General features: G+C 42.4%; 1 protein-coding gene across 1 annotated transcript in view; it reads left to right on the top strand.

Annotated features, from left to right (window-relative positions):
* Positions 1-78: 78 nt before the first annotated feature.
* Positions 79-12,475, top strand: part of LOC115102290 (calcitonin gene-related peptide type 1 receptor-like) — a 42,281-nt gene continuing 29,884 nt past the window's right edge. The window contains exon 1 of the mRNA XM_029622089.2: positions 79-170. The gene's annotated coding sequence lies outside the window, so the exon portion shown is untranslated. The remainder of the gene's footprint in view (positions 171-12,475) is intronic.

Below are 12,475 nucleotides of genomic sequence, written 5' to 3'. Positions count from 1 at the left end.
CACGTGACCAAAACCATCTCTATTCGAGGAGGACATAAAAACCAGCGAGAAATGATTAGAAACGTACAACGCGCCACCCGGAAAGACTGTCGACCAATCGCGTTCACGGTGTCATGCAGCGTCACGCGGTTGCTACGATAATCGTCAGGCAATCCCTTCTGAAAGTCAAGGTATGAGTCGAAAAACCTGTCTATTTTCCTGGACACTACGTAATGTCACGACTTCAAAGCTATACGATATTACAGAGAACACGTTCATTATCTCACATTTGGGAAAACATTTGTAATGTTGTACATGTTGTTCACGCTATTCATGCTGATGTTGGGTTTTTCAACTAGCGCCCAATTGACTCCCATTCTCTTCTTGAAGAACTGATCTCCTTGTCCGATAATCAACCAAAATGCACCTCGCGTCCCAATGACAACGCATGGGTAACACAATGGGAGTTATGTCGCATTCATGTGTCAGTCGGAACTAGAATATGTGGAAATGTCCGACTTCCTAACTGCTTGTAATTAGTTATCCACGTGCCGCGTTAAACACATCAGAAAGTCTGAAATGTTCGAGGACCAACTAGTATAGTATATAGAACGTGGCATTTATGCGATTCCAATGGAGTTCCCATCTAAAAAAATATATATATATATATATTTTTTTTTAAATTAACAACAAATCAATTCAGAAAGTACATGGGGGAACAGAAGTATATAAACATGATATACAAAGGGCAATTGGGCTAGGGGGTACAATTTCACAGTACACAAGGACCTCAAGGGACATACATACACTTATCATTCTAACAGCTGTTTTGTTAGTAAGAGTATTTGATTAAAATATAGTTACATTTCTTTTTGTAAGAAAATGTGGTGTTTTGTTTGTAAATTTACATTTGTGAATATTAAATTTGGCCAAAAGTTGAATGAAATTAATTACATAGAAATACGTATTATCAATAAATCCATTCCAATAAGGCATGACATAAGGTTTAGATACAACATCCTATTGAAACAAGGTTTGTATCGCTCTGTTGTTGAATGGACCAAAAGAGAAAAATCAGTCAATAGGGTTAATGGAAGGTAGGTTCGGAGGGTCAGGTCTTGACATGCTCCTGAATAATAAAGCAACAACTGGGGGAATGGCATCTAAAACAATTGCAAAATCTTTAAGTGTGATCTTGTAAAGTGATAAGAATTCCTTATAACTAAGTTTTTAAAAACACTGCATTTACAAGTTGGCTCATCAATAGGATATTATTTCGGAACCCATATTCTAAAAACAAAGAAGTATTTTTATACAACATATCCCGATTATTCCATATATAATATCTGTGTGGAGAAAAAGTATGCTTATAAGACAAGAAAACCAGCCCGAGTTTCACTGGAACTTTATCAATATTATAATATTATAAGAAGACAAAAACACACGTACCACCCTCGTCACACCCTGACTTAACCAAAATAATAAAGAAAACAAAGATTACTAAGGTCAGTACCCCCACCCCCCCCAAAGGTGCGGACACCCGGCCGCAAACCTAAACCTATATGGGAGGGTCTGGGTGGGCATCTAACCTCGGTGGCGGCTCTGGTTCTGGACGTCGCCCCCCTTCCCCACACTGAGTCCGCTCCTGTAACACAGACCCATCGTCGGAGGCTCTGGACTGCGGATCCTCGCCGATGGGCCCCGGGCTGGGGACCCTCGCTGCGTGGATCATCGCCGGATGTTCTGGACTGGGCACCGTTGCTGGAGAACCCGGACTGGGGACCGTTGCTGGAGACCCTGGGCTGGGGACCGTCGCTGGAGACCCCGGGCTGTGGCCCGTCGGAGGTGGTACCGGACTGTGGCCCGTCGGAGGTGGTTCCGGTCTGTGAACTGTCGCCGGACGCTCTGGACTGGGTACTGTAGCCGGGCGCTCTGGACTGGGTAATGTCGCCGGACGCTCTGGACTGGGTACTGTCGCCGGACGCTCTGGACTGGGTACTGTCGCCGGACGCTCTGGACTGGGTAATGTCGCCGGACGCCCTGGACTGGGTACTGTAGCCGGACGCTCTGGACTGGGTACTGTCGCCGGACGCTCTGGACTGCCGAGGCGCACTGTAGGCCTGGTGCGTGGTGCCGGCACTGATGGTACAGGGCTGGGGACACGCACCTCAGGGCGAGTGCGAGGAGCAGGAACAGGGCGTACTGGACCCTGGAGGCGCACTGGAGGCCTGGTGCGTGGTGCCAGAACTGGTGGTACCAGGTTGGGGACACGCACCTCAGGGCGAGTGCGGGGAGGAGGAACAGGATACACTGGACCGTGAAGACACATTGGAGATCCAGAACATAGAGCTGGCTCAATACATCCTGGCTGGATGCCCATTCTAGCCCGGCAAATGCGAGGAGCTGGAATAGAGCGCACCGGGCTAGAATAGCGCACTGGTGCCTGACCAGTTACACGCTCCCCATGGTAAGCACGAGGAGTTGGCTCAGTTCTCCTACCTGACTCAGCCAATCTCCTCGTGTCCCCCCCCATTTTTTTTTTATTGGGGCTGCCTCACGGGCTTCCGTGCTAGCCGTGTACCCTCATATCGTCGCTGTTCCTCTATTCTCCGGTTTTGATCCTCGTTGTTTCGCCGTTCCGCTTTCGCTGCCTCTAACTCCTCCTTAGGACGGCAATACTCCCCCGGCTGCGTCCAGGGTCCTGCTCCATCTAATATCTCCTCCCAGGTCCATCTCCCCATTAAGCGCTGTTCCTCCTTTTCACGCTGCTTGGTCCTGGTTTGGTGGGTTATTCTGTCACGTTCGTCGTAACGAGGAGACCAAGGCACAGAGGGATATGAATACATTCTTCTTTATTAAAACGAACACTAAACAAACTAACAAATAACAAAACGAACGTGAAGCTATATAACACAAGTGCTAACAGGCAACAACACATAGACAATAACCCACAAAACCAAAAATGGAAATGGCAACCTAAATAGGATCCCCAATCAGAGACAACAATAAATAGCTGCCTCTGATTGGGAACCAATTCAGGCCACCATAGACCTACATTTACCTAGACAAACCAAAACCCCATAGATATACAAAAAACACTAGACAAGACAAAACACACATACCACCCTCGTCACACCTTGACCTAACCAAAATAATAAAGAAAACAAAGATAACTAAGGTCAGGGCGTGACAATAAGTCAACAGCTTTTATTGACAATTACATGAAGTTGATGCAAAGAGTCAATATTTGCAGAGTTGACCCTTCTTTTTCAAGACCTCTGCAATCCACCCTGGCATGCTGTCAATTAACTTCTGAGCCACATCCTGACTGATGGCAGCCATTCTTGCATAATCAATGCTTGGAGTTTGTCAGAATTTGTGGGTTTTTGTTTGTCCACCCGCCTCTTGAGGATTGACCACAAGTTCTCAATGGGATTAAGGTCTGGGGACTTTCCTGGCCATGGACCCAAAATATCAATGTTTTGTTCCCCGAGCCACTAAGTTATCACTTTTGCCTTTTGGCTAGGTGCTCCATCCTGCTGGAAAATACATTGTTCATCACCAAACTGTTCCTGGATGGTTGGGAGAAGTTGCTCTCGGGAATGTGTTGGTATCATTCTTTATTCATGGCTGTGTTCTTAGGCAAAATTGTGAGTGAGCCCACTCCCTTGGCTGAGAAGCAACCTCACACATGAATAGTCTCAGGATGCTTTACTGTTGGCATGACACAGGACTGATGGTAGCGCTCACCTTGTCTTCTTCGGAAAAGCTTTTTTCCGGATGCCCCAAACAATAGGAGAGGGGATTCATCAGAGAAAATGACTTTACCCCAGTCCTCAGCAGTCCAGTCCCTGTGCCTTTTGCAGAATATTAGTCTGTCCCTGATGTTTTTCCTGGAGAGAAGTGACTTCTTTGCTGCCCTTCTTGACACCAGGGCATCCTCCAAAAGTCTTCGCCTCACTGTGAGGCAGTGAGGCTATTATTTGTGTCATTCTCACTATTTGTGTCATTCTCAACTTTTGGCCACGATTGTATATCATTTTCCTCCCTCATGATGCCATCTATTTTGTGAAGTGCACCAGTCCCTCCTGCAGCAAAGCAAAGCACCCCACAACATGATGTTGCCACCTCCATGCTTCATGGTTGGGATGGTGTTCTTCGGATTGCAAGCCTCCCCCTTTTCCTCCAAACATAACAATGGTCATTATGGCAAAACAGTTATATTTTTGTTTCATCTCTCCAAAAAGTACCATCATTGTCCCCATGTGCTGTTGCAAACCGTAGTCAGTTTTTTTTATGGCGGTTTTGGATCAGTGGCTTCTTCCTTGCTGAGCTGCCTTTCAGGTTATATCGATATAGGACTTGGTTTACTGTGGATATAGATACTTTTGTACCTGTTTCCTCCAGCATCTTCACAAGGTCCTTTGCTGTTGTTCTGGGATTGATTTGCACTTTTTGCACCAAAGTGCGTTCATCTCTAGGAGACAGAACGGGTCTCCTTCCTGAGAGGTGTGACGGCTGCGTGGTCACATGGTGTTTATACTTGCATACTATTGTTTGTACAGATGAACGTGGTACATTCAGGCTTTTGGAAATTGCTCCCAATGATGATCCAGACTTGTGGAGGTCTACAATTTTCTTTCTGAGGTCTTGGCTGATTTCTTTTGATTGTCCCATGGTGTCATGCTAAGAGGCACTGAGTTTGAAGGTAGGCTTTGAAATACATCCACAGGTACACCTCCAATTGACTCAAATGATATCAATTAGCATATCAGAAGCTTCTAAAGCCATTACATAATTTTCTGGAATTTTCCAAGCTGTTTAAAGGCACAGTCAACTTAGTGTATGTAAACTTCTGACCCACTGGAATTGTGATACAGTGAATTATATGTGAAATAATCTGTCTGTAAACAATTGTTGGAAAAATGACTTGTGTCATGCAAAGTAGATGTCCTAACCGACTTGCCAAAACTATAGTTTGTTAACAAGAAATGTGTGGTTTTAGGTTGGAGTTCTAATGACTCCAACCTAAGTGTGTGTACACTTCCGACTTCAACTGTACATATATTGTGGCAGACCAGGGGGTTTGGTCAAGACGTTTACATAGATCAGACACGGACAGAGTATGATTAGCTCGGTTTCAAGGGTGTTTATTAAATAATAAATCAAAAAGAAAAGAACAGGTCTCCCCCATGAGACCCTCTCCTGGGCGCCAGGTCTTCCTGTATGGTACACAAACTCAACTCCCTCGTCTTTGCTCGGGTAACCGTATCCAACCACCTGGAAGTCACCTCACTTCCCCTAGTCCTCCTTGTGTGCTGCCCTTCTGGCACCTTTATGGGCCTCGCACAGCTGGTGAGCAATCCGCCCCAATTAGTCCTGTCCAGAGAGCCTGTCAAGACCTGGCACGTCCAGCAGATGGAGCCACCGCCTCGTGATGTATACTCCATCTGTTAAATATATATATATAAATATAAAATCCAGTTTATTTAATCTATATATAATCGAGTTTATTTAATCTATATATAATCAAGTTTATTTAAACTAAATATGTTATCCAGTTTATTTTGTAACTCAATCAGTTCCATCTTCTCCTCGCCCGACAGGCCGGCTGGGGACCTCTGAGAAAGGGAGGTTATCTTAATGATCACATTTTCCTCCTCAGCTCTTCTGGTCTTAACAAGATTACTACCATATTTTCTAAGATATTTGGACACCTAAAATTTAAATAGCTACCAGTTCTTGCAAAAATATTTTTCTTCACAAGGCCTTTCCCAAAAGTGTGAGAGCAAATATTTAACCTCAAACTTAACTATATCATTATTTAATAACGAGCTATTTAGCTTCCAGTAGGATGCCCTACCAAGGTTAATATCAGGGGTAAATATTTTCATATCAATGTAAATGGCCCTATGGTCTGTGAGGGGAGTAGTATAAATATTTGTAGTAACACACTCACTATCAATACATTTGGATATAAGCCAAAAATCTATTCTGGATTGTCTGGAACCTGTTTTGTTACTCCAAGTGAATGATCTGTCGGCCGGAAACCTCTCTCTCCATATATCAGTAAGATCAAACTGTTCCATAAAAAGTATTAACCCGAACTCTGACTGGTTTGCCTACCTGGGGGCCATCTATCAGTTGAATTATCTATATTCATGTTAAAGTCCCCTTCTATCAATAATAACAAATTGGGAAATTTACATAACCAATTAAGCATGCGTTTCTCTACAGATTCAATCAACTCATCCTTCTCATGTTTGGTGTTGTACCCGTAGAAGTTTACAGTAAGGAGCTTAATGTCATTGTAACTGATCACAAGACGAATAAAGTGACTAAAGGGGTCACATTCCAAGTGTAGAGTATTACCACCAAAGGTATTTTTCATTGTAGTGACACCAGCGGAGCGTTCAGATCCATGGAAAAGCCAAATATCGTTGCCTCACTGTGACCTCCAGAAGTTGGCATAAGCAGAAATTGAGTGAGACTCTTGAAAACTGGAAAAATCGTTTCTAAATTGTTTCGCGCTTCACATTGTTTTGTAACCCCCTAGCATTAAGATAAACTATGGACAAAGACAAAACAACTAAGATAATATAAAAGTATAAGCTGTAGGATGAGACAAAAACGTAGGAACAGTGAATGTAAGTGATAAGGAACCGAGATCTGCACCATTTCTGTCAACTTAAAGTGAAAATAGCTTATACCATAAACTCTGAGCTAGTTGTTATCTGGCTTTCAAAATTCAACTCAACAGAAAATGTTGTTCAAGACCAAACCAAGGGTTCTCTGTAGGAAGAGAGACTAAAAACCCTCTTTAGTGTAATCAGGAACTATTCTGGGAAATAAACATGAAATACAAAATAAGTGCAAATGAAAACTGATCATAAAAAAAGAGTAAAACATGTTTTACATATTCACATTCCTAAGACCTTTTTCACTTGGAAATAATTATTAATAACTAAATAGAACAATAATATGTAAAGTCAGAGCAGACCTGTAATGCCACTTTAAATAAGGTGGGGCGCACGTCATAGGATAATCCTTTGGGGTTTCTCGCTGGGATGAAAGTCCATCCTCATAATTCAATTTCAATTTAAGGGGATTTTTTGGCATGGGAAACATATGTTTACATTGCCAAAGCAAGTGAAATAGATAATAAACAAAAATGAAATAAACAAGAAATGTACAGTAAACATTACACTCACAAAAGTTCCAAAATAATAGATATTTCAAATGTCACATTATGTCTATATACACTGTTGTAATAATGTGCAAATAGTTAGAGTACAAAAGGGAAAATGAATCAAAATAATTATAGGTTGTATTTACAATGGTGTTTGTTATTCACTGGTTGCCCTTTTATTGCGGCAAAAGGTCACAAATGTTGCTGCTGTGATTGCACACTGTGGTATTTCACCCAATAGATATGGGAGTTTATCAAAACCCTCTCTCCTCCGTGACCCAGAAACCGATAAGTGGCAGAGGAGTGTACCTCGGGACCACTTCCATTAGACCAGTAAGAATAAGCAAGACCTAGGCTTCCGGTCCAAACACTTAAAAGACACACCCTATCCCCTCAGTCCTTTTTAAAAATGGTTTATTAACAACAAATCAATACAGAATGTATTGATGTATTGGCTGAAAACACAATCATCGCGAGATGAATGACGAATTTCCGTGCAAGGGCGGTCCATTTAAAAATAATTCCTTTTTTATTAACAACAATTCAATACAGGAAGTACATGAGGGAACACAAGTATATATATGGATGATATTCAATGGACAATTGAGCTAGGGGGTACAATATCACATTACACAAGGACCTTAAGGGACATACAGTGGGGCCAAAAAGTATTTAGTCAGCCACCAATTGTGCAAGTTCTCCCACTTAAAAATATGAGAGAGGCCTGTAATTTTCATCATAGGTACACTTCAACTATGACAGACAAAATGATATATATATTTTTTTTAACTACTATTAATGTTACTTTGAAAGACTGATATTATGTTTTATTTTGATCCAAATTATATGGGCCCTGATTTAACTTTCATTGTTGATTTGTTTATTTTTCATGGAAGATTCTTTATCCATAAAATGAAGGGGGCGGTGAACAAACCCCTGATCACATTGTTTAAAATAGAATTGAAATATTATTATTATTACTATTATTATTATTATTTAGAAATTATCAGTAAGTGTAAAAACAAAAAAGCAATACAACTTTTTGACTAATTGAAAATGTATCTTGATTTGTAATACCACCGTCTGTTAGGTTTCTGTTTCTGATTTTTGTTTTATTGTTCATAATCATAATTAATAAATAAACTAATTAAATAACAAAATAAAATATATTTCTCTACACAGGCTAAGGCTACATGTGCGCCACCAAGTCAAAAACAGTAGGTAAAGTTCTGAGGCGGAAAGGGACCACATTATTAGGATGAGACACACAGGCTACTAACAGCTACACAACATACACTTAGTATTACTTTCTTAGCTACAGTATACATATCTCCCTGGCATATTACATAATTTCTGCAGCAGCATACTATATATTTTTGGACTCACCTTGTTGTGCTCAGGAAGGTGGCGCAGCGGTTCTTCTTGTGGGCATATTTTGTCATCAAAGTCTGGCATTCTCTGGATTTATGGTGTTTTCAAGACAACATCAAATCATGACGTCAGTGGCCTCCCGGGTGGTGCAGTGGTCTAAGGCACTGCATTGCAGTGTGTGCCATCAGAGACTCTGTGTTCAAGCCCAGGCTAGTCTAGTGACTTCTGTGGTGGGCCGGGCGCAGTGCATGCTAACCAGGTTGCCAGGTGCACGGTGTTTCCTCTGACACATTGGTGCGGCTGGCTTCCGGGTTGTATGCGCGCTGTGTTAAGAAGCAGTGCGGCTTGGTTGGGTTGTGTTTCGGAGGATGCATGGCTTTTGACCTCCGTCTCTCCCGAGCCCGTACAGGAGTTGTAGCGATGAGACAAGATAGTAACTACTAACAATTAGATACCATGAAATTGGGGAGAATTTTTCAGTGATCAGTGATCTTCAGGTCGGAGCTCTAGCTAGAGGCCCGAGTTGACCCTTCTTGGATGGGAACTTCTAATGTAAATGTAAATCTATGGCTTGAATTTTCTAGCTCTCCCCGTCGATTTTGCAGTGACGTAGTGTCCCCATGACTGACTGATGCAACTCACTGATGCAACTAGAACATTACCAACCTGCGCCACCCGGGAGGCTACGCTCCGTATTATCCGCTGGCTGCCCCACCACCACAGAAAGCATGTGACTTTATTAACAAAAATATTTTTATTGTACATTGTTTGCAAACTGATATGTGACACGTGTTAATGCCAAAATAACATGCTAAACAAGTGGGGCTCAAAACAGGTGGGGCTCTGAATGGTGGGTCACCACCGTGTCCGGCTAAGAAAGAATGGTTAAAGCACAACCCTGAGCATGTTTGTAGTTGTAGAGGATCTGAATGGGAGCAAAATCTACATAAGACTTATTCTCCTTCAGGGTCACGACTCCCACCGAAGGTGGCCCCCCTGCCTGTTCGGGCGAAGCTCGGCGGCCTACTAGCCGCCACCCTTTTTCCTTTTCGTTTCATTTTGTCTTATTGGTTGCACCTGTTTCGTTTCTTGATTTATGTCTATTTAAGCCTGTTAGGTCCACCTAGGTTTGTGCGGGATTGTTACTCTGTTGGTTGTGTTTGCGTGTTTGTTTTCTCCGGACTGTTTTGTCCTGTGTTTGGGCTGGTCTGTTTTATGCGCCCTGTATTTTGGCATGACCGTTTTGTGCTGGAGAATAAATATTACGATTTACCGAACCCTCTGCTCTCTGCGCCTGCATTCAACCCACCACTCCTAGTAAACTCTGACATTGTTTGTCCATGAGGCCCCTCAAGACAAATTTCATACAAATAAAATCACTCCATCTGTGTTTTCATTATTCTTGGGCATTTAAAAAAAAAATATGCAGGTCATCTGCCTTCAATTCAAAATCATCAAAAATCAACTGTGTGACCAGTAGTGCCCCTTTTTTGCGGTTTTGCCTGAGTGGCATATACCTGATCTCCATCTGTATGCCTGCCTGTTGTTGCCAACTGGAATGTCAATACTACGAATTTGGGATATCAGATCTCGCCTAACTGATTTACCATCTGAGGTAAGACAGTTCACTTGAAGGATAAGAATATCTGGATTGGCAGCCCACCCTGTTTGTCTGCCTAGCACTAAATAACATTTTCTACATGTACTCGATGCATCCCCCTTGTGAATAAATGCTGGAAAATGTCAGCAAAGGATTCTGTTGATAGACTAACTTTATAAACAGAAGCTGGAATGCCATTCTGCAAAAAACAGGTTTTTACATTTCTCACAGTTATCTATGTATTTGACATTGACAACAGTTTAAGGCCCAAATCATGGAGTCACGACATTAACTTATCAGTCAAATCTCGCAGATCATTACATCAATCTATTAACAAAGATGAAACAGTTGTATTGATCTCAGTCAAAACATTTCTCATCTCACCATGTTGGACGGTGTGGCCAGGAGTCTGACTTGTAGACTGAAGTAAAAGAGCAAAGTTATCTTTTATCTGAGTTTTACTGGTAATGATCTGGATGTCAATTTCTTTAAAGTTTTATTCACTGCCTGGAGATGGAAAAAAGGACTGTAAAGATGAGTATAGCCTACAGTTTAAGCTTGTTTGGTGGGATTTACGTATGTCTCATATAACCACACTCACTGAATCCTGGGGTGATCCTAGATCATTTTGTACAGTAGGTTCATTCCTGTTCTATGCTTCTGGATGTGTTTTGTGTAAACTCTGTGGATTTGGAAACTAGAAGTGCTCCTGAGTAGAATGGATGCCCCTTTTACTGGGACACAACATACAGATAACTTTGTATGGTGCAATATGTATGTCCTATATGAAACAACTATTGGATCTAAGTTGATGGGTCACTCTTTTGCAAAATGAGCAGTGAAGCTTCTCTGGGTGTAAGCTCCATGGATTTGGTAACTAGAAGTGGTCTTTTTACTGCAATACAATGTACAGGAAATTGTGTACTACAGTGCAGCATGTCCAATGTGAAAAACGCACCGAACATCATGCAATATGAATGGGCTAATTAACAATGGGATTTAATAGTGTTTTCTAAAGTTGATTAGGCTATTATAATGATAATATTATTATTATTGTTATTACTATTATTATTAATAGTATCATTATAAATAATATTTTGTCTCAGGTCGCCCTCGGCCTGTGCCGAGAGGGCAGAGTTCATTTGAGTGAGTGGTGAATGTGCTGCTAAAAAGGCAAATCCAGGAGGTAAATCCGGAGGACGCAGGCAAACATAACGAATCAAATCAAATCCAATTTGATGTCACATGCTTCATAGACCACATGTGTAGACTTAAAGCCAATTTATGCTTGATCTGCAATGTGGTCGGATGTTTAGAATGGAGAGTGTGTGACGCAAAGGCAGAGCCTCTGGAGACACGCAGAGACCAAATCGAAGGTTACGTATGTAACCACGGTCATGTGAGCTATTGGATCACTCCTATATGGTATCCTTCCACGCGGCAGGATACATTCCAAGTAAGAATTTCTGATAAGTCCTGTGTAGTGCTTGTGGCTGACCCCCATAAATAGCTGCCGAGGCGCAAATGTCATTGAGGGGAACTCCTCTGAGCAGTGCCCACGATGTAGCTACGCCTCTAGTAGAATGCGTCACTACATCAGACGGCAGAGGCCGGCTGGCCAGCCGATATGCTGTAGTAGTAGTGTCCACAATCCAGTGTGAGAGTCTGTATCGATAGGCTTTGGCCCAGAACTCTCTCACCATAACAAACAAATAGCCAATCAGACTGTCGTATTGCCTGTGTCTGTGTAATATAAGTGTCCAAGGCCCTGACCCTGGGCAGAGCACACTTGGGGAAAATAACACCCAATTCACCCACAGCCGTGGGGAGGAGCACATGCGGGCAAATGTAAGGGCTGGTTCACATGTCAAACAGGGCCTTCGGCAAGAGTGAGGAGTTAAGACGAAGGGTGACACTCCTCTTGTCTGGACCCATTCAGAAAAACATTCAGTGCTCACTAAAAGTGCATGAAGTTCACTCACCCTCTTAGTGGAGGTAATAGCCAACAGGAATGCTACATTCATAGATAGGTGCTTCAAAGTCATCGACTCTAGGGGTTCGAGAGCGGCTTAGCAAACGCTGACAGCACCACGTCAATGTTCCAGTTTGGTAACGAGCAAGCCATTGTTGGACACAGATGTCAAACTCCCTTCATAAATTTGGAGAGCAATGGGTAGCCAGCCATGGGTCCCTCTTGGCCATAGTCATGGAATGCCGAGATAGCAGCTAAATACACTCTCAATGTGGATGCCACTCGGCCCGTATTAAGCAGTGACTATGAAAACCGTAACTATGAAAACCATAAAACAGGTACAGAATATGCCGCACCACATTTG

This window comes from Oncorhynchus nerka, linkage group LG20 (genome assembly GCF_034236695.1).
Source record: "Oncorhynchus nerka isolate Pitt River linkage group LG20, Oner_Uvic_2.0, whole genome shotgun sequence".
Lineage (NCBI taxonomy): Eukaryota > Metazoa > Chordata > Actinopteri > Salmoniformes > Salmonidae > Oncorhynchus > Oncorhynchus nerka.
This window is presented reverse-complemented; position numbering and strand designations above follow the sequence as displayed.